Source organism: Melospiza georgiana, chromosome 29 (assembly GCF_028018845.1).
Source record: "Melospiza georgiana isolate bMelGeo1 chromosome 29, bMelGeo1.pri, whole genome shotgun sequence".
NCBI classification, from domain to species: Eukaryota; Metazoa; Chordata; class Aves; order Passeriformes; family Passerellidae; genus Melospiza; species Melospiza georgiana.
In genome coordinates, this window is record NC_080458.1 from 2,179,588 (window position 1) to 2,207,059 (window position 27,472).

At 51.4% G+C, this 27,472-nt stretch overlaps 1 pseudogene; it reads left to right on the plus strand.

Annotated features, from left to right (window-relative positions):
• The window catches only part of LOC131094398 (zinc finger protein 850-like), a 672,678-nt pseudogene that overhangs the window by 172,355 nt on the left and 472,851 nt on the right, over positions 1–27,472 (plus strand).

A 27,472-nucleotide genomic window follows, 5' to 3' on the forward strand; every position in this document is an offset into this window, starting at 1 on the left:
ATTGTTCTTTGTGTTTTTTTCATATTTTCCACAGAGAAATGTCATTTTTTCTGCCATTTCTCATTTTGTTTCCCTCCAACTTCCTTGTGGCTACACACTGTGTCAATGAGGGGCTGCGCTCCTGGTCGCCTTAAAGGAACTAAAGGATGTTCCAGCCGAGTCTTCTGCAGTGATGCCCTTTTGTTGCCTTCTCTGGATCTGCAGCAGCAATGTCTGTGTGCAGAGCTGGGGCAGATCGGTGCTGGCCCAGCAGCTGTGCCCAGCAGCAGCAGCACTTGGTGTTGCCAGTACTGCTGCCATGGCCCTGCCCTGCTGCCCTGGTGGCCCTGGTGTTGCTGCAGGGCCTGAGTGCTCTCGGGGCCGGGCACAGCCCTGGGTGTGGCAGTGCCAGGGCTGCAGCAGGGACAGGCCATGGGCACGGCTGGGGCAGCACTGACGCCTCAGCCCAGGGCCTGGGTCTCCAGGCTACTTGCCCAGGCTCTCCCAAGAACACGCCCCGGCCAATGCTCAGCACAGAAAACCCCCGTGAGCAGCTCCAGGCTGGCCGTGGGCAGGCTGGGGGCAAACAGCATGGCTGGGGCTCTGCAAGGGCCCTGGGGCAGATGGGAAGGAGCAGCAGAGCAGGGGCTGATCCATCCCCAGTGAGCTGCACAGCCCAGGGCAGCGTCCCAGAGCGTTCTCATGGAGCTGCCAACAACATCCCCCCTCTGCAGCCCTGGCCTCTCCCCCAGCTCACACAGGTGCCCCATCCTTGCAGGCACAGACATGGCAGCACTGGCTCAGCAGCCCCTGTTTGCATTGCACACAGCAGGCAGGAGCACCCCCATGCTGTTGCTGTGGGGACATGAACATGAGGGAGCACAAATGCCATCAGCCCCTGAGGCCAGCAAGGGCTGGGGGACACCAGGGAAACCACTCAGCTTTGTCCTGGCCTCTGCAATCAGCCAGAAAGTTTGTTCCCATGGGCTGGGAGTTACCTGTCCCACTGCAGATGCTGTTGGTCAGAGCCAGGGCTGCCTGGCAGCCACCCCAAAACTGCCCTGAGCATTTCCTTGGCTTCACCTTTGCTTTCTTTACTTTGCCCTTCTAGAAATTTCTTTCTGTTGCCCAGCCCTGTTCCCTCCCCTTCAAACAGCCCAACCCTGTTTGCTCCTTCCTCTCTGGCTCCAATCCCCATTGCAGTTCCTGACCTGGGCCCATGAGAATGTCCCTTGGGCAGCAGGATAATCCTACAAGTACTGCAGGAATTGTCTGCAGGCTCCTGCAGTGCCTGGTGCTGCTCCCTTGCCAGAGGCACCCCATGCCAGGGGGGCACATCTGGGCTGCTGTGTCTGGCTCTGGGGCTCCCTGTTCTGGGCAGTGAGGAGGAGCTGCAGAGGCTCTGCAGGACTGACAGGATGGGCTTTGGGGCCGGAAGGAGAAGCTGAGGGACCTGGGCTGCTGGAGCTCCTGAAGTGGAGGCCCAGGACTCATCCTGCAGCTGCTCCAAGGGTGGTTCCAGAGAATCCCAGAATGAGCAAGGGTGGAACAGGCCATGGAGATCATCAAGTCCAACCTGTGCCCTGGCACTGCCTTTTGTCCTCTGAGCCTCCTCTTCTCCAGGACAAACAACCCCAGCTCCCTCAGCCATTCCTCACAGCAGTTTTGTTCCAGACCCCTCCCCAGCCTTGTTGCCCTTTCTCTGGATACACTCCAGCCCCTCCATGGCCTTCCTAAATTGGGGGCCCAGAACTGGACACAGCACTCGAGGTGCTGCCCAAGCAGTGCTGAGCACAGGGGAACATTCCCTGCCCTGCCTCTGCTGGCCACAGCATTCCTGATCCAGGCCAGGAGCCACTGGCCTTCTTGGCCACCTGGGCACACTGCAGGCTCATGCCCAGCCTGCTGTCCATCAGTCCCTGCAGGTCCCTTTCTGCCTGGCTGTTGTCCAGCCCCTCTGTCCCCAGCCTGTAGAGCTGCAGGTGATGTTGTGGCCAAAGTGCAGGACCTGGCACTTGGACTTATTAAACCTCACCTTTTTGGGTTTGGCCCCTGCATCTATATAGTCCAGGAGCCCTGCTCCCAGCATGAGCTCAGTTGCTGCCCCTATGTGCTTCCAGTTTCCTTGCCACTCCCAGTAGGATCCTGGTCCACTTCCCCCACTCCTGGCAGGATCCCTCTTCTTCCCAGTATGAGCCCAGGCACTCCCAGTCATTCCCTATGATGATGCAATTTGTCCCCAATGGTCCCAGTTGCTCCCAGCTGCTCCCACTTTCATCCAGTGTGTTCCCTGTTCTACCAGTTGCCCGTAGTATAGTCCCAGTAACTCCCAGTATGATGCCAGTTTCTCCCAGCAGGGCCCCAGTCACTCACACTTGCCCCCAGTTCCCCCAGCATGGTCCCAGTTCCCCCAGTACATTCCCAGTGGCTCCCGGTGTGGTTCCAGTCACCACCTGCATGGTCTCAGGCACTCCCAGAATATCCCAGTTGCCTTGAACATTCTCGTAGTCATTGCCAGGCACTCCCAGTTACCTCAGTGTGGTTCAGCTGCCCCCAGTTTTATCCCAGTCACTGCCAGGACATCCCAGTTGTCACCAGCATGCATCCTGTCATTCCCAGTTGCTCCCAGTTCCTCCCAGTGTGTGTTCAGGGAGCTCCCAGCATGGGCCTAGTAGCTCCCAGTAACCCCCAGTCAGGGTCTATTGACACCCACTATAATCCCAGGAGGATCCCAGTCACTCCCAGTATGATGCCAGTGGCCCCCAGTGTGATCCCAGTTGCTCCCTGTCAATGCCAGCAGGACCCCAGTAGTGTCCAGTATTATCCTCATGACTCCGAGTCTCTCTCAGTATATCCCAGTTGCCCCCAGCATGCTCCCAGTCACTCCCACTTCCTCCCAGTTGCTTTCAGCATAATTCCAGTTGCCCATAGCCCCTCCCAGTCAATCCCAGTATGATTCCAGTCACCCACAGTGTTATCCCAGTCTCAGCCAGCATGGACCCAGCTGCTCCCACTTATGATCCCAGCTGCTGCCGGAATAGTTCCAGTTGTTCCCAGTTCCTCCCAGTATGATCCCAGTTTTCTCTAGAATAGTCCCAGTCCCTCTTAGCATTGTCCCACTCACTTCCAGTTGGCCCCAGCATGGTCCCAGCTGTTTGCAGTGTGGTTACAGTGCCCCTAGTATGGTCACAGACACTCCCAGCATATCCCAGTTGCCCCAGTGAGGTTCTGGTTACCTGGGAATGATCCCAGTCTTTCCCACTTACTCCCACTTGCCTCCAGCATGATCCCAGTTTCTGGCAGTGGCCCAAAGTGTGATGCCAGTCACCCCAGTTGTGTTCTTAGTCCCCAGTATGGTTGCAGTATCCTCCAGTTGATCCCAGTTGCTCCCAATGTGTCCACATTTTCCTCCCAGCATGGGCCCAGTAGCTCCCAGTACCCCCCCAGTTAGGATCCATTCTCATCTGCTGTAATCCCAGTGGCTCCCAGAATAATCCCAGTTGCACCCAGTCACTCCCAGTAGGATTCCATTCCTGCCCAGAGTGATTCCCTGTCACTTCCTGTGTGGACCCCAGTCACCTCCAGCATGGTTCCAGTCACAGCCAGCACGTTTCCAGTCACTCTCAGTCTGGTTCCAGTAGGATCACAGTCATTCTCAGATACTCCTAATACTTTTCCAGTCACTCCCAGAATGATGGCAGTCAGTTCTAGTAAGATGCCAGCATGGGCACCGCTGCTCCCATTATCATCCAGTGTGGTTCCAGTTGCTCCCATTTATCCCCACTACTTTGGGAATAAATCACTGGGTTTCAATCAGTCCCAGCATATTCCAGTTACTCCCAGCAGGTTCCCAGTTAGTCCCAGTTGTCCTCAGTTGCTTCCAGCCTGATCCCAGTTACTCACGGCCACTCCCAGTCACCCTCAGTGCAATCTCAGTTGCTCCAAGTATGACCCAGCATGGTTCCAGTTGATCCCTGTTCCTTCTAGTGTGATCCCATTTGAACCCAGTTGTCCCTTGTATTATCCCCATCACTCCCCATTATTACAGCACCTGAGTGGGTCGCTGGTGGTGAGAGAGAGACGGTGAATCTTGTTTCTTGATCAGAAGGCTGAATTTATTTATATATCATATATAATACATTATGACTATGCTAAAAAGAATAATGAGAGAGGTTTGCAGAGCTGCTAGGCTAAGCTAAGAATAGATAGAAAGAATCTATAACAAAGTTTTGCCCAAGGACTCAGTCCCCTAGCTTGCACTGGTGATTGGCCCCTAATTATAAACATAGAAAATGAGCCAATCAAGAAACCCCTGTTACATTCCACAGCATCTGATAATAATTGTTTACCTTTTCTTCTGAGGCCTCTGGCCTCCAGAAGACACAGAAATCCAAAAGAAAGGATTTCTGTGAAGAAATGTCTGTGACATCTCACCTTTCTAAACTGTATAAAATAAAAGAAAAATGCTGATGTGGAATGAACAGGAAATTTCTTCACCTGTAGAATATACAATAACTAACAAATCACTACAACAATCCTACAGTCTAAGAAAAATACAAAAAACCAATGCAAAGAAAATTCAAGTTCATGCAGCTGAGTTTCAGGAACAGTCCAAGAGCCGAAGTTGTTCCCTTGGAATATCTGTGAGTCCTTTTTGTTCCTGAAAACAAACTTCTGCAAAAGAGTTCCATCATAAGTTATCAAAAAACCATTGACAGTCTTAACACAATTTTCAAACAATTTCAAACAATTTGGACAACTTTGGAATGTCCTTTCTGGCCCTTCAATGCTTCAGAGCTGCTGCCCGCTATTTTCAATCTTTTTTATTTAATTTTAAATTTTTTTTTTTTTTTTGATTGAAAAACAAAAGAGCAGCAGCCGAGCAGAGCAGTGCCAGAGAAGGAAAAGCCCTTGGGGCCCTGGCCCATGCTGGACCAGGAACCCCAAAACTGGCTCACAAAGGGGGACCAGGTCCAGTAGGACAAACCAGAATACCCAAATACATAAGGAGGCCACGCAGTGGGGCCAGCCCAGGAACTATCTGAGCCCAACCGCCCAGGCCAAACCCATAAGGAAGGCTCTGCATTCCCGCAGGCCTGAACCCTGCTGCCAGCACAATGGCAGCACAGGTAGTGAGATACTTCCTTTCCCCAACACCACTGAGGCATGCCAGCAGTGAGGAAATAGAAGCCTTCCCCAGCAATCCCATCTGGGGTCTGGAAATGTTTGTTTCCCACAGCAAACAAGCTGTCTCCTCAAGCTGTGCCATCTCCCTCTGCAACGCATCGGGTTTATTTTCCATCCGCCCCATGGCTTCATCATCCACACCCCCTTCGGGCTGGGGATCAGAGGCAGGGCTCTCGGCAGAACCCACCTGCCCCTCGCCACTAGGGCACAAGAGGGGCGGCAGAGATGTCAGCCCCCATGGGACAGCAACCGACCAAACACTCCCCAACCCGCCGAGAATGCTGATTTTGAACGCAGGCAGGCAGGCTGCCCCCAGAGTCAGCTGGCGGGCAGCCCCTGCTCCACAGAAGGAGAGACCCCCCGCCGGGGCAGCTGCTGGGGCAGCCGGCTCAGGATGGTCCGGGCTCGAACAAGCCGCCAGTTCCAAGGCAGTCTCTGATGCTGACATGGAGGGCTGAGCCCCCGACAACAGCAGAGCCGCCGGACAGCCAGCGGAAGCAGCAGGGAGGAAGCCGGAACTGGGGAGGGAATCACGCTGAGTGTAGGCGCAGCCGCGGGCTGCTCCGAGGGTCCCGCGGGTTCAGCGCCGTTTTCTGCTGCTGACTCTGGTGTCCACTGCGGAGGCACAGTCGCAGTCTCCGTCGGAGCACACACGGGCAGCAGCGGAGCCAGGAGAAGCGGCGGCGGAGCAATGCTGTTGCTTAGCAACAGCTCAACCGGGACCGGAAGTGCTGTCTCTTCTGCCGTGTCTGACGCTGAGCCGGAAGCTGGAGACGCATCCTCGTCGTTGCCTAGCAACAGCTCAACCGGGACCAGAAGTACTGTCTCTTCTTCAGTCTCGGACACAGGCGCTGGCAGGGACAGGGAGGCCGGTGAAACCGCGGGCAGAACCGCCTGGAGAGGTGGAGACGGGATCTCCTGGAGTGATGGCGCTGGCAGGGGCTTGGAGGAAGCCTCAGAGACCGGTGCCGCCCCCATGTGTGAAGGAGGCGGAGTCTGAGAGGCTGGCTGTGGCTTGAGCGGCGTCCACTCCCATCCCCCCTGCGGGGGAGAAGGAGGGGAAGGAGAAGACTCCATCTGAGCATGCTCCGGAGAAAGAGTAAAAAAAACTTCTTTGCCTGGCGAAGTTTCACCCCATCCCCGCCGCGAAGCAGTGGGGGCTGGGAAGCAGAATGTCCTCCCCCACTGGGTCTTCTGCCAGGGACGGTGGAAACGGAGCTTGCCCATAACAGTTAGAAATCCATGGAAAAGGAGCTGCTCTGCATTTCAGAACTGGGAAAAGCTTTATAAATGCTGGGTAGATAGAAGGCAGGACACGTACCTGGCTCCAGACGAACTGGAAAATGGAGTCCATGCACTCCCAGACAAAAGCATCTAAAGCATACAGGATATCGGTAAAGAATCCAAAAAGCTTTGCCCATCTAAAGAACCCATAGAGATCTGTTTCTGACAAAAAAAACCCCATCTTCTCTACACCAGTGTTTCCAGAGGGCAATAAGCTTCTCCTCTGAAGGGGAGAATTGAATCTCTTCTGGCAAGGCATGTGTCTGCCATACGAACAGCCACAGACTACGAAGGGCTGAAACCTCAGGGATAGAAAAATGAACAGTACCTTCTGAAAGAGTCCAGCTTGCTCTGGCCAGCTCCATAGGTCGGCTGCTCTTTACCATCACCTTTCCTGAAGGTTTTCCAGAAGAAGGTTTTCTTTGTGGTCAGCCTCGGCTGTGAACTCTGTCCAAATCAGGATCTTCAGTTCTTCAGCTCCTGGCTTGAATCCACTTTTGTCGTCACTTCAAAGCAACCATCAAATGCTACACATACAGGATTTTTACCTAGTGCAGCAATTTTGCTCCTCTGGTCTTATTAAATTAATTTTTGCTCTGAAACGTCGGGTCACCAGATATTACAGCGACTGAGTGGGTCGTTGGTGGTGAGAGAGAGACGGTGAATCTTGTTTCTTGATCAGAAGACTGAATTTATTTATATATCATATATAGTACATTTTGACTAAGCTAAAAAGAATAATGAGAGAGGTTTGCAGAGCTGCTAGGCTAGGCTAAGAATAGATAGAAAAAGAATCTATAACAAAGTTTTGCCCAAGGACTCAGTCCCCTAGCTTGCACTGGTGATTGGCCCCTAATTATAAACATAGAAAATGAGCCAATCAAGGTGTCCCTGTTGCATTCCACAGCATCTGATAATAATAGTTTACCTTGTCTTCTGAGGCCTCTGGCCTCCAGAAGACACAGAAATCCGAAAGAAAGGGTTTCTGTGAAGAAATGTCTGCGACACCCCATATGATTCCAGTCCCTCCCAGCATGGTTTCAGTCATGCCCAAAGTTCCTCAGTATAGACCCAGTCACTCCCACTCACTCCCAGTTGCCCCCAGCATGGGGTCCCTGTTCTCCCCAGCATTGTTCCTGTTGTTCCCAGTGTGCTTCCTGTGATCACCAGTGTGCCTACAGATACTCCCAGTATATTCCAGTTGCCCTCAGCATGTCCATGGTCCTTTCCATACTTCGCAGTGATCCCAGGAATCTACTTGTTATCCCAGTATCATCTCAGTTATGCCCAGTATATCCCAGTTGCCTCCAGCATGCATCCAGTAATTCCCAGTTCGTCCAGTTTGCTTGTAGCATGATCCCAGTTTCTCTTAGTTGCTCCCAGTAGCCCAAAGTGTGATCCCAGTTGCTCCTTTTCAACACCAATATGAGCCCAGTAACCTCCAGTATGATACTTGTCACATCCCAGCACTCCCAGTATGGTTCCAGTATAATCCCAGTTACTTACAGTCACTCACAGGGATTGGTCAAGTATGGTCCCAGTTGCTTCCAGCTAGATCAACCCAGTCAGTCCCAGTATGGTGCCATTTTCTTCCAGCGTGCTTCCAGTTGCTCCCAGTCACCCTCAGTATGGGGGATGATGTGCATGATGTGTTCCCAGTCACACTCAGATGCTTCCAGTATTAGTCCAGTCCCTCCCAGTATGATCCAGAGATGACCCCAGTGTGCTCCCAGTCTCACTTTTGTTCCAGTCACTCCCAGTCTCTCCCAGTGTACCCCAGTTCCTTCCAGCACATTCCCAGTCACTCCAAGTTCCTTCCAGCATGATCCCATTTGCTCACAACCACTCCCAGTCAGATTCAGTGTAGTGGCACTCACTGCCAGTATGATCCCAGTCACCTCCAGCATGACCCCAGTTCATCCCAGTATAAGCCCAGAGGCTTCCAATCATGCCCATCATGCACCCAGTCACTCCCAGTTCCTCCCAGTTGCTCCTTGCATGATCCCAGTTGCTCAGAGCTCCTCCTGGTCACCCTCAGAATGATCCCAGTCACACCCAGTATATCCCATCTGTCCCCAATATGGTCTCAATTGCAAACTGCAGGCTCCAACTCCATCCCAGTATCATCCCAGTATGATCCCAGTCCCCATCAGTGTGATCACAGTCTGCCCCAGCATGGGCTCAGCTACTCCCAATATGATCCCTGTAGCATCCCAGTACAATCCCAGTCACTGAAGGTGTTGATCTTTGACATCCCTGAAGGTCCCTTTTGGTCCTGAAACAAACTTGCAGAATCCTGAAATAAAGAACTGCTGAATAAAAATCAATAATAACTATTAAAAGAAATCCATTGATATTTATCAAATAATATTGAGAAAATTTCTGGAATGCCTTGGCCACTGTCCTTAATTGAATCACTTGGGCTGAGTCTGACTCATGGCTTAACAGTACTTTGAGCTGGTACTCTGCCCACCTTCCACAGAACAGTGCCCTGGCTCCAAGTAGGGGGATCAAAGCCCCCAAACCCAACAGTGGGCAGGCCAAACAGCCCAGACCTGGCCTGCAGGGCGGGGTCTTTGTTCTCACAGCCCACCCCCACTGTGCTGCCAGTGCCTTGGCAGCTGGAGTGACCAAACACTTTTTCCCTCTTCCCCCAGAACCACCAGTGCACACTGGTGGCTGGGAAGGAAAGCTTTCCCAGGATCTCCATCCCGGATCTGCGGGTCTTCTTTCCCCAGAAAAAGTGAGCGATGCTCGCTGTCCACCCCCGCCACCCCTAACCCTGTGATTCAAATTCCAGTGTTCCTGTTTTCTGCTCCTCAACATCACCCCCATCCCCTCCAGACTTGTGGCCAGAGGCAGCACCTCTGGGAGCCACATCCCCCATGCCACTGGCGCATGTGAGGAGAGTCAGGCACCCCAAATCCCAGCAAGAAGCCCCTGACCAAATGTGGATCAGCCTGTGAAAAATGTTATGTCCCAGAAAAACACTGAGTTTGAAAGTTTTCATCTGGGAGGCACCGGCTGTTAGCAAATGAGCCACGCCTCCACTGAGGGACAGGCCAGCATTCCCTTCTTCTCTCCCAGCTCCCACTACAGGGGTGTTATAAATGAGAAGCATGATGAGGCCAATATTCAAGCAGCAATAAAGTTATTAATTAATATGGTAAAGCATGAGCAATACAGCGATGGATACGGTGGGGAAAGTTTTCCCTCCAACTGCACACTGATAGCTGAGGCTTACAGGTGTTTATAGGGGTGCTAATAAGCTTTCTCAGCAGTTTCTATTCCCAATTTTTATTTCACAATTCCATATCTATTGTGATTTAGTTTTCTCAGGATGTATCCCAGAAAGGAGTATCCCCAGATGGTGGTGGTTCGGTTTCTGAAAGAAGGAAGAAATCTCCCAGATGGTGAGGTCCAGCTCTCCAGATGTGGGTCCAATTTTCATTGCAGAGATGATAAATCTCATAACAGTGATGTCCAGCTTCCCTTGGTCAAAAATATAAATCCTTGAGTTGATCTTCATCTTCCTTTCTAAAGCTGCTTTTCACTGTTTTGATAAGGTGTGAGATAAGCATGTTTCCTTTATATATATTATAAAGCTATAGTTTCAAAGATCCTTACTACAAGCAATATTATAAAATTATACTTCAAAAGATTATTATTGCAAAACTCTTTAAGGCTCAGCTACAAGCAGAAAGTTCCTGCCAAAATGCAACATCCTTAACGCTTTAATTCAAATGCTCCTAAACCAAATTAAGACTTATCAAGGTTAATTACAAACAAAGGATGGGTTCAAAGGCCTTCTTCCATGCTTTACTTTCCTCAGTAATTATTAGAATTCATCTTAATAACTGTCCCATGGTCAGTTTCCACACATATTACAATCACAAATACCACAGTGCCTGTATGTACCTGACACGAAACACAGCTTTTTATTTCACAGGGGGCACAGGGATGGCTCCTGTGAGAAGCTGCTCAAGCTTCCACCGTGTCTGGCACTGCCAGTTCCTGGTGGCTTCAAAGATGGACCTGCTGCTGGCAAAGGCTGGGCCAGTTACAATGGTGGCAATGCCTCTGCAATAACAGATTGAAAAAGAAATCAAAGTAGAGATTGTGGCGCAGTTTTAACTGCAGCCAGAGGAGAGCAGAGGGAGAACATGTGAGAAGAACAACTCTGCAGATATCAAAGTCAGTGCAGAAGGAGGGGCAGGAGGTGCTCCAGGCCATGGAGATCCAGGCACCCTGTAGGACAGCCATGGAGAGAGGGGCCCTGCTCCCAGGCTGGAGCAGCCTGTCCCTGGAGGAATGCACCCCCTGGAAGAGTGACCCATGCTGCAGCAGTTTGGGAAGGACTGTTGTCCCTGGCAAGGACTCACACTGCAGCAGTTTGCAGAGGGCTGAAATGGACCCCCACGGGAGAAGATCCTGCAGAACTGTCTCCCTTGGGAGGGACCCACGGTGCAGCAGGGGAACCACTCCTCTCCCTGAGCAGGGCCAGAAGCCATGGGTGATGAACTGACCGTAAACCCCACCCCCTTTCTCCCTGCACTGCTGGGGTAGGAGGTAGAGCTGGAAGGGGGGAGGTGAGGGGCTTATTTTATTTCCCATTTTGCTGTTCTGACTTTGTTAGTAATAAATGAATTTCACATCTCTAAGCTAAGCCTGTTTTTCCCAGGACAGTATTTGATGAGTGATCTCGCCCAGTCCTTATCTCAACCCATGAACCCTTTATTAAATTGTCTTTGTCCAGCTGCAGAGGGGAGTGAGTGAGCAGCCCACATGGATGCCTGGTATTTGGCCTGGGTCAACCCATGACACCTTGGTACCACAGGGTCACAATGGACCCTTGGTTCTATGGGGTCTCATTGGTTCCATCAGGCCCTGCAGGGCCACTTAATTCAACAAGGCCCCAAAGTTTCACAGTGGTCTCCAGGATTACATGAGGCCCTGCAATGTCAAAATGGACCTTTGGATCCATGGGGGCCCACAGTGTCACAATGGGCTCTTTTGGTCCTACAGCTTCACAATGGCCCCTCGGTTCCATGTGTCCTGCACTGTTCCATGAATCCTTAGTTCCATGGGGTCCTGTAGGGTCACAATGGTCTCCCTGGTTTCATGGTGCCATAGTTGCCATAATTTCCATGGCATCACAACTGCCCTTGGATCCCAAGAGGCCCAGAGTGTGACAATGGTCCCTTGCTTCCATGACGCCCTGTAGTGTCACAATGGTGTCCATGATTCCATCAGATCCTGCACCATGGACAGTTAGTTCAATGATATTCCACAATGTCACCACAGCCCCTTGGTTCCACAGAGCCCCACTGTGTCACTGTGGTCCCTTTGCTTCCAGGGATCAGAAGTGCCAGAATGACTCTTTGGTTCCATCAGGCCTTGCAGTTTCAAAATGGTCTCCATGGTTTCATGAGTACCCCCTGTGTCCCAAGAGACTCTGGTTCCCTGAAGTTCTTCAGTGTCACAATGGGCCCTTGGCTCCATGAGATTTTGTAGAGTCCCAGTTGACTCCTTGGTTCCATGAAGCCCTGCTGTGTCACAATGCCCATGGATCCATGAGTGTCCATGGGGTCACCACGGTCTCCTTGGATCCCCAGTATCACCATGGTCTCCTTGGTACAATCCAGGCCTTGTAACAAGAGACAGGGAGCCATTTTGGTCCTTAGATGAAAGGCTGCAGAACTCATGGTTGTGAGGCTGTGTCACTGATTACAGACAAAAACCACCTGAATCTCAACGCCACATATCATCTCAAGTACCTTCAATCCCAGCCTCGACAGAGGTAGAAAATACAAACAGAGATTCCACAGTAAATCAAAAACAGGGACCATATTTGGAATGCAGGCAAAATGCATTCAAGTGCATTCAAATGCACTCACTATGATGGGGAGGTGATGATCCCCTATTCCAAGAGTGAATTTAAGAAGGGCTGACTATTGAAGGAACTACAGAGAACCACAATATAAGAAAAGCAGGTGGCAAAGGTAATTCGGGGATATTGAGACCAGAAAGCAAGAGCAGATGAACCAGTTAAGTCCCCACCAAGAAGATCACGTTCACATGCTGTGGGCAGTAACCCCATCAGGCCGTGTCATGATCCCCTGGTACAAGGGTGGTCACAATGGTTCCTTTCACTGATCTCAGTGTGCAAAGACACACAGCAGGGGACTTTCAGTATTGACCAAAACAAATGCACCTTTTATTGAGTGCCCACAGCAGATGCAGCAGAAGGATTAGAATGGGGATAAAGGACAGAGAGACAGAGAAAAGGAGGGGGGGAATAGCTGCCAATGAAGAGATGAAATCCTCGTGGTCCTGCCAATAGATCCGTCTGGTCACGTCAGGGAGAGTCTCAAAGCCTTTGGTTAACTCAGGACTCTTTTATAATCTACCGCCAGGAGGGGAGCAGGACAGCACATGGAGGGAACAGTGGAGAATAAATCCATTGGGAACAGGTACAGACAGCCCAGTTCTGAACAGCACAAACTGGTGCCAGCAGTGAGCGGGGCCCGTTGTTTCAGGACTGGTTCCTATGGGAAACATCCCGCTTCCTATGGCAGACATCCCGCTCCAGTCAGGCCAGCACCCCTGGGTTAGAATTTGAAGGGTCTCAGTCTCAGTCCTTGGGGAGGGCTTTAATCTCCGTCCTTGACAGCGGCTGTGAGACAGATGAGGGATCTTTGGACCGTCTCTTACAGACTGACATCCCAAAGCATAAAAATACTTATTCATCACCCCTTAAAAGAAAATTAACTGAATTAATAAAATTATAATTATTTTTCTTATTTATCGTATTAATATTCAATATTTGTATTACCTAATTGGAATGTTTATATTAAAAAACCCATACCATTTTAGCATGCAAAAATTTATTCGTCGTTGGTTCCAAGTAACACAATTCCCTTCATTAATTCACTATCCAGTGTGGCTCTTGATTTCTCCTTTATGCTAATTAGTCCCATTTTAAATCCTTTTGTCATCTTTTTTATTATTTTCCCAGACAGAGTAAAAAAGGCCACTTTGGGGTCCAGGGAGACATTTCTGGGGCACATTTGGGGCAGTTCTGGGTCTGGGAGGGAATTCAGACAGAACTTGATGGTCTGGAGGACACTTGCAGGAGCCGGGTGGGCACTTGGAGGGGCACTCAGGTTTTCCGAGGGACAGTTCGGGGTCCGGGGCAGCACTTAGGGGTCCAGGGGGACCCTTGGAGGTCAGAGAGGGGAATTTGGGGCCCTTCGGGGTCCGGGAGGGCCCTTGGGGGGCTCTGACTGGGATCTCTGGGGCGCGAGGGTTGATGGGAGTTGTAGGCGACCATCTAATACGGTTAAACGGGGCCACGGAGCATGACGGGAGTTCGAGGCGCAGCTGCAATGGCTCGCAGTGGAGGCGCGGGGCACAACGGGAGATGAAGTCCCGGCTGGAACAGCACTGGACATGAGCTGCGGAGCATGATGGGAGCCGTAGTCCCGGAAGTGGCTCGAACGCTTTGTTTGGGAGTCCGGGAAGGCTGTTGGGGGAGACTCCTGCGTCCGAGCCGCGACTTGAGATCCTCGGGGGAACGTAAACGGTTCAAGAGAAATTGCAGGGAGTTCGAGGACCTCTAACAAGGCTTTTTAGGGTGGGGGGCACGGCAGGAGTTTTAGGTGCAGGACTGTGTTCTCAGGGGCTCTGGGGTTGCGGTGCATGAGAGGAGATGAATTCCCAGAAGCGGCTGTACCGGGCATCTGTGGGGTCAGGAGCACTCAGGGGATCCGGGGACGCTTTTGGGGGTCCCGAATGGGCGCTGAGTGGGCACTGAGGGATCCTGGAGGGTCTGGGGGACACTTAAGGGACAAAGGGGGGGCAGATACCGGGGTTCTGTGGAGCGCGGGGCATGACGGGCGTTGTAGTCCCGGCTTCAATGGGGCTCAATTGGGCCGCTAGACATGACGGGAGTTGTGGCTACCGTAGGCACCGTTCCTGAGTCTCCGATCTCTGGCACTGATTGGCTTCGAGTGATGACGGGCGGGAGTCTTGGCAAATGGGATGCGGTGGAGGCGGGAACAGTCCATTCAACTTGTCCAGTCCCTCCCATTACAGCCCAGTTCATCCCGAGTACAGACCAGTACAACCCCAGTACAGCTCAGTTCATCCCAAGTAGAACCCAGTACAACGCCAGTGCACCTCCAGTACCTCCCAGTAAAGCCCAGTCCCTCCCAATACACCTGAGTTTATTCCCAGTCCCTTCCAGTTCCCTGCAGTGTCATCCACAGGATGCCCCACTGTCCCCAGTCTTCTCCACAATGGCCCCAGTGTCTCCAGTATGTCCCAGTATCACCCCAGTGTCACTCCCAGTATGTCCCAGTGTCTCCCACAGTGTTCCCAGTGTTCCCCAGTATGTCCCAGTCCTCCCCAGTGTTTCCAAGGACAGTTTCATTTCTCTTGGTGGCCGTGGCAGCCAAACCCAGCAGTTGGGTCAGTGCAGTGCCCATGGCCACAGCCCTTGCAGGGGCCCAGTGCAGCTTGGGCTGATGATCTACCCTCACAGCTGGCCCAGGGCAGCTCTGCAGTGCCTTTGGTGGCACCTGGGGCTGGCACACACCTGAGCAGCGTGTCTGTTTGCAGTGGGGAAACTCAGCAGTTTGAGATTGCTGCAAAAAGTACAAAAAGGGAAAACCCCTCTGAGGCTGGGTGCAGCCAGCTCTGCAAGCACAGCAGGGGCCAGGGCAGTGAGGACAGACAGGATGGGGCTGGGCAATGTGGAGCAAGGTTGTCCACACTGGGTCAGAGCTCAAGGCACAGCTTCTGTGAGCAGGCCAGAGCTGCTGAGGAGAGACCCTGGGTCAATATCCATCACAGAATGCTGCAATCACCTCTGCTCTAAAGAGAAATTTAATAAAATACACCTTTAAAATAGGAATGTATATTTTATTACTGCTCTTGGAAAATTTTTCCGTAACTGGACTAGGAAAACTTTAATGACCCTCTCAGGGCTTTGCTGTTGTTTTTATCAGACTCAGTCCTTGAGAGGTTCTTGAAATACCTTCTCAATAACACAAAGTTAAATTTAAACTCCAAATTTTCTTGAAGTTTTAATGGGTCCCATTGAGGGACACGACTGCCTGCCTCTGCCTGCTCACACAAAGGTTCCTTCTGTGGACGTGCTGCACTGCAGCCCTGCCCTGACAGGGAAATTCCTTTCTGTTTGGGTCCTGTCTGGCTCTCCTTATCTGCCCCTTGCATTAATTCTTTCTTTCTCTGCCTGGTCTCTATTGTGCCAAAAGGATCCACCATCTCTGAAACCTCCCTTCAGTCCCTCCCAGGTCTCCTCTGCTGTCCTCAGTCTCCACTCCACTCAGCACAGAGCTGCTTTTTCCCTGTACATGAATTTGCTGTTTCAGAGGGTGTCATTTATTCAGGCCAGAGCTCTAGTGAGGGATAACTCCAAGCCTCACATGGAAATGTAATTCTACCAGTCTGTTGCTTATATACAGACACTAAATGTGAATTACAATTCATTCATTTCCATAAAACCCACCCCAAGTTCCCAGATTCAGTCCTTGTTTTCTCTATCCCTGCACTATTGAGCCAGATGTCTTCATCTTGTCTTCCAACCATTCCTGCTGGGAAAGCAGCCCCTGCATGCCTTGTTCCTGTGCTGAAAGTTGTCAGGCAGGGTAAAAATTGAATTAACCCTTTTGGTATGAGCCCCAGGCTTTGTGTGGGCAGGCAGAGGCAGGCAGGAGGCAGAGCTGTCAGCAAAGGAAGGGCCCAGCCAGGTGGGGCAGCCGGGGGATGCCGACAGCCTGCAGGGACAGAGGCGCAGGGCAGGGACGCCGTGGGACAGCCTGGGCTGCACAGGGCACAGGGATGGGCAGCAGCTGCAAGACAGCCCTGCCAGAGCCAACGTGGGCGGCACTTTGGCCATGGCTGCTGGCCCTGGGCCTGAGGCAGGAGCAGGAGACAAGTGACCCTTGCAGGCCTGGGGCCTCACTGCCTCCTTGTCCCTGCTCAGCAGCCTGGCAGGGGCCGTCCCATGCTCCTGCCCTTGGCATTGCACATCCCCACATGCCAGTGCCCATCCTTGGAAGAGCCCTGAGCAAGGAGGGAGGGACAGGATCTGCCTGGCCAGGGGCTGGGGCTCCGACCTTGGCCCTTTGCATTCCTGACACACATCCAGCTTTGCTCAGAACAAAGATACCTTTGTCTTGCTTGTCCCCTGCTGTCATCACTGCCTGCAGGGTTCTGCTCTGGCTGGAACCTGGGGACACTTTCTCACTGGTGTCCCTGACAGGGATCTCTTCAAAGTACAAGAAACTTCAATGTTTCAATAGAACTGAGTTCTTGAGGGTTCTGTGACATCACAGAGCTGGCTGTGACGTCACAGAGTAGGGTGCGAGGCCATAGAGCAGAGTCTGCCATCATAGAGGGTGGCTCTGTGGCATCAGAGAGTTGGTTGTGACATCACCTGGTGGCTGTGTAACATCATGGAGCAGGCTGTGACATCACAGAACAGATTGTGCCATTACAGGGTGACTTTGTGGCATCAGTCTTCTGTGACGTCACAGCACGGCTGTATGACATCACAAGGTGACATAGAGATGGCTTTGTGACATCACAGGGGCTGTGTGACATCACAGGGATATGTGGCATCACAAGGGCAGTGTGACATCACGGGGGCTGTGTGAGGTCACTGGAGAGGTCACTCTGCCCCCCTCACAATTCCCCCCAGAGCAGTCCAACCCTGCTCGTGCACAGCGGGGTCCCCTGTCCCCCCGGGTCCCCCCAGGTCCCCCCAGCCCTGCAGCCTCCCCCAGAGGATGTTCCACGAGATCGACCCCAGAGCGTGACATGGGGACGGGGGGCCGGGGCCCTGGGGGTGGCACAGGGGACAGGGACCCCCCGGCAGCGTCCCCGTGTCCCCAGGGCCAGAGCCTGTGCCAGGGCTCCTTCACCCTGTTACAAACGAGGCCTTAAGAGCACTGAAAAAATCCCCAGCAAGGGATCAGCAAAAACCAGATTGAATATTAAGGGACAGCAGCACAAAGTTCCTTGGCCAGAGTCTCTCTGCTCCTGACTGGACACTTCAGGCACACCAAGGAAACAAAGCAACAACAAAACCAAACAAAATCCAGGCAATCAAACCAGAAATTAACCCAGAACTGTCCCTGTGTGTGTGTGTGTGAGACACAAGGACAGTGAGGGCAAGGATAAAAGGAATACGGCCTAAAAGCTTAACAGAGCTCAAACTTAACAGGACTTAACTGATACCTTAACCTTAACTCATACTTTCAACTTCACAATTTAGCAAAAGAGTAGAGTGTAACAGCATTTAATCTAACTTAAACCTATGGCTTTGCAATTTAACAGAGGAATAACAATTTACAATATTTTGCTTAGCTTATAACTTACACTAAAGGTAGCAACTTAGAAAAATAACAACTTAGCAAAAGAACAACTCTTAGCAGCAATTAACTTCACTTAGACTTTGTGATTTAACCTTCCCTGCAGGCCTGACTGACTCAGCTATCCCAGGCACTCCAACTCCTCAGAGAGCAGCATTTCTGCCACATTTCCCCAGCACAGGCACTCCTGTGTGCACACAGACACAAAGAGTCAGTGCAAGGCACCTGTGAGCAATTCCCCTGAGGGCAGGAAATGCTCCCTGTGGATCCTTTGGCATCTCCCCAGCGGGTGAAGGGTTGAGCCTGGAGGAGTGGGGGGATCGGCCCAGGCTCCATCATTGTTCAGGATCCCTGAGTGCAGCATATGGGAGCGTTCCCGGCTGGGAGAGGCCCCACTCAGAGGGAGTGGCTGGCCCAGGAGAGCTCCAAGGGCTCCTTTTGGAGCGCTGTTTGCAGGGCCCCAAGAGAGGGGCTTCAGTCCCAGCAATGGTTCATCCTGGCCGCGCTTGGCATCAACAGCTTTGTTTGGCAGTGTGAGAACAGGTATGTTGTGCCACTGAGGGAATAAAAACAGTTCCCAGGGCTGCTCCTACAGAAAGCAGGAGCTGGTTGGGCAGGAGCAGTGCCTGGAGCAGACAGTGTTTGATATGAGCTGCAGAGGAGCTGAGCCCAGGGGCTGTTGGCCATGGCCGAGCCCCAAGGAGCATTTCTGAGCTGGCAGGGCGGCCTGAGAAGGGGAGGGGGGAATGCAGCAGCACAGGGCCCATGGAACCAAGGGAGCATTGTGACACTGTGGGGCTCTGCGAGACCAAGGGACCATGGTGACACTGTGGGGCCTTATGGAATCATGGAGAGCACTGTGACATCGCTGGACGTCACGGAACCAAGGGGACTATACTGACACTGTGTGGCTCCATGGAATGTAGGGGTCATTGTGATACTGAAAGACCCCATCAAACCAAGGGTCCATTGTCACACTGTGGGGCCTCATGGAACTGTGGAAACCATTGTGACACTTGGGGGTGTCATGGAACCATGGGGCCATTGTGACACTGAGGGTACTCATGGAATCATGGAGACCATTGTGGCACTATGAGGCCCCATGGAATAAACAAAGCATTTTGACACTGTGTGGCCTCATGGAACCAGTGAGACCATTGTGACCCTGGGGATCCCCACAGAACCAAGAGGACCATTGTGATAATGTGGGGCCCAGTGAAACCAAGAGGCCTTTGTGACACTGCAGGGCTGCATGGAACCAAAGGTCCATTATGACATTGCGAGGCCTCGTGTCATCAGTGGTCCATTGTGACACTGGGGAACCAAAGGAGACCATTGTGACACTGCAGGGCTGCATGGAACCTTGGGGCCATGGTGACATTGTGGAACCCCATTGAACCAAGGGTTCATTGTGACACTGCAGGGCTGCATGGAACCAAAGCTCCAGGGTGACACAGAGGGGCCTTCTGTCATCAATCATCCAATTGTGACACTCTTGAGCCAAAGGAGACCATTGTGACACCGCAAACCCCCGAGTCCAAAGGTCCATTGTGACATTCAGGGCTCATGGAACAGAAGAGTTACATGTTATTGTGGGGTCTGGGGAACTACAGAGACCATTGTGACATTGCAAGGCCTCATGGAGTAATTGGGACCATTGTGATACTTGGGGCCTTCTGGAACCCGGGGGCCACTTTGACATTGTGCGACTCCACTGAACCAAGGGTCCATTATGACACTGCTGGACCGCACGGAATCAAGGAACCATCGTGACATTATGTGGTTAATGTCTTAAAACCAAGGGGACACAGAGCATGTCTGACTGGTTTGGCCTCACATGGACTCCCTGAGTGGTCCAACTGACCTTGGCATGTTGAGGATCTCTTCTAATCTGCTAATGAAACACTGGGGCTCTGTGCTTTCCTTCCTATTGAACAGAACTGTCCTTCTCCTCCAGGCACCCATGGCCAGAATTGTGATTTCACCTCCAAGTTTCCTTATATCCAGGGATTGCTCCCATCGGAATATTTCCAGGACAAGTCTGGCTGGCAGTGGTTTCACAAGGGTCACATCTCTTCTATCCACAAAACACTGGGGAAGGCTCTGTGCTCTCCTTCCTTTGGGAAAGAACTGTCCTGCTTCTCCAGGAACCCATGGCTGAGATTGGGCTTCCACCTCCAAAATTCTCTATATTCAAACACTGCTCCCAGACAAAATCTGCCATTACTGACAAGTCTGCCTGGCCTTGGCCCAGTGAGGCTCTCACCTGCCTTCCAAACACTGGGGCTCTGTGTTTTCCTTCCTATGGAAAAGAGCTGTCCTTCTAGTCCAGGTGCACATGGCCAGAATTGGGGTTCCACCTCCAACATTCCCAATTGTGACAGACTAGAGGAGATTGTTGGCTCAAAACATTTCATGTGTGGGGGAGGAAGGGGCAGGTCCAGCCGTGCCCTGCCCTGTAACCCCAGCCCTGCCCTGCCCTGTAACCCAAATCCCCCCAGAGCCTCTATCCCAGCCCAGCAGTGTCTGCCAGTCCCTGGCACAGCACAGGCAATGCTCCACAGCCATCTCTGCAGCCCCCAGCCCAGCTCCTGAGGCACCAAATGAGCCCAAATCCCACTTGGGGGAAGGGCCCAGGAAGACCAAGAAGTATTGAAGACTGACCACAAGGCAAGCACACATCTGGACCCTACCTCCTCTTGGAATTTCTATCTGAACAGTGCTGGAATCCAGGAGTCGGTAGCTCTGTGTGTGCTTCTCTAAATGACATTTTTCTCTCTTCCTGTGCATTCTCCTTCAATTTCTGTCCTCTTGCAAATTTTGATTAACTTTAAATTAAACAAGCTAAGAGTTTTTGAAGTTGAATGGGCCAAGTTAATGCTTTGAGAAGTGGGTTTTTTTTGTTGTTGATTGAATGTCCTATTAAACCATTTCCCAGAGTTTCACTGATTTTCTTAAGTTCCCACTAAAGGCTGTTTTGTTGTTTTGAGCTCCTGAGAAACTCTTGTTGGTATTTCTCCAGCGCATCCAACTCAGAGAACACAAACAACTGTAACTGCTTTTAAATTTCTCATTGAGAGAATTGTTTGGCGAATGTGGATCAGGGCTTGTCTGTCCTGCTTGGCACACCCCAGGCAGGGCTTTCCCAGCCACATTCCACACTCCATTTCCCAGCTGGAGCCGCTGCTGCCTCTGAGTTGTGCTGCCCCAGCCCCAGGGACGCTCTCCTTGTCTGCCCATTCCCCCACGGTCTCTGGGCAGGGATGGCCTCAGTGGGGGCTGCTGACATCCTCAGCAACTTGGAGGCTGCTGCTGAATTTTCCTGCTCTAGAGGCTTGTTCAGCCTTCAGCTCTTCAGTGCAGGAATTCAGTGTCCCAGGGCTCATTAACATTCAGAACACCTTAACAAGCCAAGCCTCTGGGAATAATTGTATTTCAATTTCCTAGTAATTTGTAGTTAAATAGAACTCAGTGGTGTATTCAAAGTGAATACATGATATTTAAAAAGACAGTGAGAAAAGATTTTTTAGGTCCTGTTTAGTTTTGTTTTCCTGGTAATTCATTGATATGTGCAATCTCCAATTGTCACTGAATCCAAGTACCTCCTCATGCAGTTTGAATAGACATGGAAATCAAGACACTTTGTGGCTGACAATTAATCAGACTCTGTCCCTACCCCCACCCCACCATTTCCCCCATCCAAGCCCTGGCACTCAGAGCAGCCTTGTGCAAATCTGAGCTTCCTCCAGCCCAGGCTGCACCTGCAGCTTTCAGCTCCTTGGCTCCAACTCCCACCTGCTTTCCTTGGAGAAGGAGCTGCCCGAGACACAGAGGGATGCTCATTTCTTGTCAGCCAGCAAAGGCAAGGGAAGGCACAACTCCATCAAATGCAAAAGTCATTCTTCTCCCTGGCTCTACCCTGCACCTGATCCCCACAGCCTGTCTTGTTTCCTTCATCCCTGCATTGCCAGGGACTTTCTAGGACAAGGGAGCTCTGCTCTGAGTATGGAGGGACATCCAATTGCCACCACTGGAGAGGGAGCCACAACTCATCAGGTTTGTGTCCTTTGAGGGACCAGAACTGGTGAGACTCAGAGGCACAGAAAGCTTCTCTTCATGGCCAACAGACCACAGTTGAACAGGACACAATTTAATAACAATCACGCTCTTCCCTGAGCTATGCACAACGTCCCAGCAGTCCCTGATGAGTCCACCATCCATAAGTGATTTCCATACTAAAATTATTTTCAGACAAACGTGGTTCTGTGATAGATATAAACACAATTAAGTTCTTGTAGCAGGATGCTTGCCCTGGTGTGGAGGAAAAACAGCTCCACGAATTCCTGATTTGCAAAGCTGTCAGTGGTGGATGGAGAAGGGAGGTCAGGCTGCTCTTGGTGTTGAGGAAATGCTGAAACCAACCTGACTCATTTCATCTCCTCATGCCCTGGCTGATCTCCCCTCTTTCCCCTTCCATCCATTGGCTTTTGTCTCCCCCCAGGCCCCCCGGTGAAGAGCCTGGCTCTGTGTTCTCCATCCCCTCCTCGCTGGCACTGCCAGGCTGGGCTGAGGAGCCCCTCAGCCTTCCCTGCTCCAGACTGGACCAGCTCCCTCAGCCTCTGCTCACAGCCCAAGGGCTCCAGCTCCACCTTGGAGGCCCTTCCCAGACCCTGCTCCAGCTGCCAGACATCTTTCCTGCCCTGGGCAACCCAAACCAGGCCACAGTGACCTGGTGTCACGATCCATCCTTATGAACGGGTTTTGTGATGGTTTGTGATCTCAGAGTGCAAAAGATCCGACATGATACAAGGGGTTTTCAGTGATAATCAAAACAAATGCACCTCTATTGAAATAACCCCAGCAAAAATGCACTGGGGAGGAATCGGGGAAGAAAGGAAAAAATAAGGGAAAAGAGGGAGGAAAAAGAATGGGTATAGAGCTACCAAACGTAGAATGGCGAAGTCCCTCGATGTCTAGCCAGTGAAGTTCACCAGGTCACGTCCAGGGAGATCTCAGAGGTGCAGTCCATTTGGACTCCAGTTACACTCTTTTTTGATGGGGGAAGGGGAATAGAACTTTAAACTGAATCAAAGGTAGTCTGTTGTATCTTTGGGGGAAAGAATGGTATTTAGAGAAGGGTACACACAGTCCATGTTCTCAGCAGTGGGCGAGAGCCATTGTCTTTGTGGTCCAGTGCTCACACCTGCAACATCCATCTTGCTTTGGTTAGCTTGCCTCTCCCACACACCTCCCCCGGGTTGTAGGTTTCAGTCCCAGTCCTTGGAAAGTGTGAGAGGGGGCCTTCTCACATAGGCATTCATGTCTCGCTTTTTCTCTGGTGAAGAGGCTTCTTACATCTCAGTTTGTCTGTTACAGTGATTGCAAACAAGCAAGAGGGGTATTCTTTGGAGGACCACCCATAACTCAGGAGAAGTCTGGCCAGGCCGAGAGGTGGGGGAAGAATCCCAGAGCTATTGTTGCAAAAAGAGCAGAATGTCTTTCTCTTCTTTTCATTGAGCTCAGTGTAGCATACAGTAAACACACCTGTGAAACAATAGCTTAGCAATGCTCTCAGGTCTCGGGCCCCTTAGCATGTGACTTTCTCCTACAGGGACAGAGATTTAAGACGGGGGGTCATTTTTTCAGTGGTCCCCAATGACGATCGTGAGGCAGATGAGGGAAGTTTTGGACAGAATCTCACACCCAGTTGCACCAGTTGTGTTCTTAGTCCCCTCAGCATGGTTCCAGTACCTTCCAGTTGATCCCAGTTGCTCCCAATGTGCCACATTGTCTTCTCAACATGGGCCCAGTAGCTCCCAGTAACCCCCAGTCAGGATCCATTCTCACCTGCTGTAATCCCAGTGGCTCCCAGGATGATCCCAGCTGCACACAGTCCACACCAGTATGGTTACAACCACCCCCAGTATGATCCCAGTCACTCCCAGATTCTCCCAGTATGATTCCAGTCACACTCAGAGTGACTGCCTGTCACTGTCACTCCCAGTGTGGCCCCAGTTGCTCGCAGTCACCTCCAGCATGATTCCAGTCAGAGCCAGCACCTTTCCAGTCACTCCCAGTCTGGTTCCAGTAGGATCCCAGTCACTCTCAGATACTCCTAATGCTTTTCAAGTCACTCCCAGTATGATGCCTGTCAGTTCCAGTATGACCCCAGCATGGGCACAGCTGCTCCCATTATCATCCAGTGGGGTTCCAGTTGCTCCCATTTACCCCCACTGTCGTTTCAATCACTCCCAGCACATTCCAGTTACTCCCAGCAGGTTCCCAGTTAGTCCCAGTTGTCCTCAGTTGCTTCCAGCCTGATCCCAGTTGCTCACAGCCACTCCCAGTCACCCTCAGTGCAGTCCCAGTTGCTCCAAGTATGATCCAGTATGATCCCAGTTGCCCCCAGCATGGTTCCAGTTGCTCCCTGTTCCTCCCAGTGTGATCCCAGTTGAACCCTGATGTCCCTTCTATAGTCCCAGTCACTCCCCATGTGATCCCAGTCCCTGCCAGCATGATCCCAGTCATGCCCAGTTGCCCCCAGTGTAGACCCAGTCACTCCCACTCACTCCCAGTTGCCCCTACCATGGTCCCAGTTCTCCCCAGCATGGTCCCCCTTGTTCCCAGTCATTTCCAGTATGATTACAAACACTCCCCGTACATCCCAGTTTCCCTCGGCATGTCCATAGTTCTTCCCAGACACTCCCAGTGATCCCAGTAAGGTGCTTGTTATCCCAGTATTATCTCAGTCACGCCCAGCATATCCCAGTTGCCTCCAGCCTGCATCCAGTCATTGCCAGTTCCTCCAGTTTGCTTGCAGCATCATCCCAGTTTCTCTCAGTTGCTCCCAGTAGCCCAAAGTGTGATCCCAGTTGCTCCCAGTCCCCCCCTAGCATGGGGGATGATGTGCAGGGTGTGTTCCCAGTCGCTCTCTTATACTCCCAGTATTAGTCCAGTCCCTCTCAGTAGGATCCAGAGATGATCTCAGTGTGCTCCCAGTCATTGCCAGTATGAACCAGTTGTGCCCCACATGGTTCCAGTTGTTCCCTTTCACCCTCACTTTTGTTCCAGTCACTCCCAGTTTCTCCCAGTGTACCCCAATTCCTTCCAGCACATTCCCAGTTACTCCCAGTTCCTTCCAGGATGATCCCATTTGCTCCCAACCACTCCCAGTCAGATTCAGTGTAGTGGCACTCACTGCCAGTATGATCCCAGTCACCTCCAGCATGACCCCAGTTCATCCCAGTATAAGCCCAGAGGCTTCCAATCATGCCCATCATGCACCCAGTCACTCCCAGTTCCTCCCAGTTGCTCCTTGCATGATCCCAGTTGCTCAGAGCTCCTCCTGGTCACCCTCAGAATGATCCCAGTCACTCCCAGTATATCCCATCTGTCCCCAATATGGTCTCAATTGCAAACTGCAGGCTCCAACTCCATCCCAGTATCATCCCAGTATGATCCCAGTCCCCATCAGTGTGATCACAGTCTGCCCCAGCATGGGCTCAGCTACTCCCAATATGATCCCTGTAGCATCCCAGTACAATCCCAGTCACTGAAGGTGTTGATCTTTGACATCCCTGAAGGTCCCTTTTGGTCCTGAAACAAACTTGCAGAATCCTGAAACAAAGAACTGCTGAATAAAAATCAATAATAACTATTAAAAGAAATCCATTGATATTTATCAAATAATATTGAGAAAATTTCTGGAATGCCTTGGCCACTGTCCTTAATTGAATCACTTGGGCTGAGTCTGACTCATGGCTTTCCAGTACTTTGAGCTGGTACTCTGTCCACCTTCCACAGAACAGTGCCCTGGCTCCAAGTAGGGGGATCAAAGCCCCCAAACCCAACAGTGGGCAGGCCAAACAGCCCAGACCTGGCCTGCAGGGCGGGGTCTTTGTTCTCACAGCCCACCCCCACTGTGCTGCCAGTGCCTTGGCAGCTGGAGTGACCAAACACTTTTTCCCTCTTCCCCCAGAACCACCAGTGCACACTGGTGGCTGGGAAGGAAAGCTTTCCCAGGATCTCCATCCCGGATCTGCGGGTCTTCTTTCCCCAGAAAAAGTGAGCGATGCTCGCTGTCCACCCCCGCCACCCCTAACCCTGTGATTCAAATTCCAGTGTTCCTGTTTTCTGCTCCTCAACATCACCCCCATCCCCTCCGGACTTGTGGCCAGAGGCAGCACCTCTGGGAGCCACATCCCCCATGCCACTGGCGCACGTGAGGGGAGTCAGGCAGCCCAAATCCCAGCAAGAAGCCCCTGACCAAACGTGGATCAGCCTGTGAAAAATGTTTTGTCCCAGAAAAACACTGAGTTTGAAAGTTTTCATCTGGGAGGCACCGGCTGTTAGCAAATGAGCCACGCCTCCACTGAGGGACAGGCCAGCATTCCCTTCTTCTCTCCCAGCTCCCACTGCAGGGGTGTTATAAATGAGAAGCATGATGAGGCCAATATTCAAGCAGCAATAAAGTTATTAATTAATATGGTAAAGTATGAGCAATACAGCGATGGATACGGTGGGGAAAGTTTTCCCTCCAACTGCACACTGATAGCTGAGGCTTACAGGTGTTTATAGGGGTGCTAATAAGCTTTCTCAGCAGTTTCTATTCCCAATTTTTATTTCACAATTCCATATCTATTGTGATTTAGTTTTCTCAGGATGTATCCCAGAAAGGAGTATCCCCAGATGGTGGTGGTTCGGTTTCTGAAAGAAGGAAGAAATCTCCCAGATGGTGAGGTCCAGCTCTCCAGATGTGGGTCCAATTTTCATTGCAGAGATGATAAATCTCATAACAGTGATGTCCAGCTTCCCTTGGTCAAAAATATAAATCCTTGAGTTGATCTTCATCTTCCTTTCTAAAGCTGCTTTTCACTGTTTTGATAAGGTGTGAGATAAGCATGTTTCCTTTATATATATTATAAAGCTATAGTTTCAAAGATCCTTACTACAAGCAATATTATAAAATTATACTTCAAAAGGTTATTATTGCAAAACTCTTTAAGACTCAGCTACAAGCAGAAAGTTCCTGCCAAAATGCAACATCCTTAACGCTTTAATTCAAATGCTCCTAAACCAAATTAAGACTTATCAAGGTTAATTACAAACAAAGGATGGGTTCAAAGGCCTTCTTCCATGCTTTACTTTCCTCAGTAATTATTAGAATTCATCTTAATAACTGTCCCATGGTCAGTTTCCACACATATTACAATCACAAATACCACAGTGCCTGTATGTACCTGACACGAAACACAGCTTTTTATTTCACAGGGGGCACAGGGATGGCTCCTGTGAGAAGCTGCTCAAGCTTCCACCGTGTCTGGCACTGCCAGTTCCTGGTGGCTTCAAAGATGGACCTGCTGCTGGCAAAGGCTGGGCCAGTTACAATGGTGGCAATGCCTCTGCAATAACAGATTGAAAAAGAAATCAAAGTAGAGATTGTGGCGCAGTTTTAACTGCAGCCAGAGGAGAGCAGAGGGAGAACATGTGAGAAGAACAACTCTGCAGATATCAAAGTCAGTGCAGAAGGAGGGGCAGGAGGTGCTCCAGGCCATGGAGATCCAGGCACCCTGTAGGACAGCCATGGAGAGAGGGGCCCTGCTCCCAGGCTGGAGCAGCCT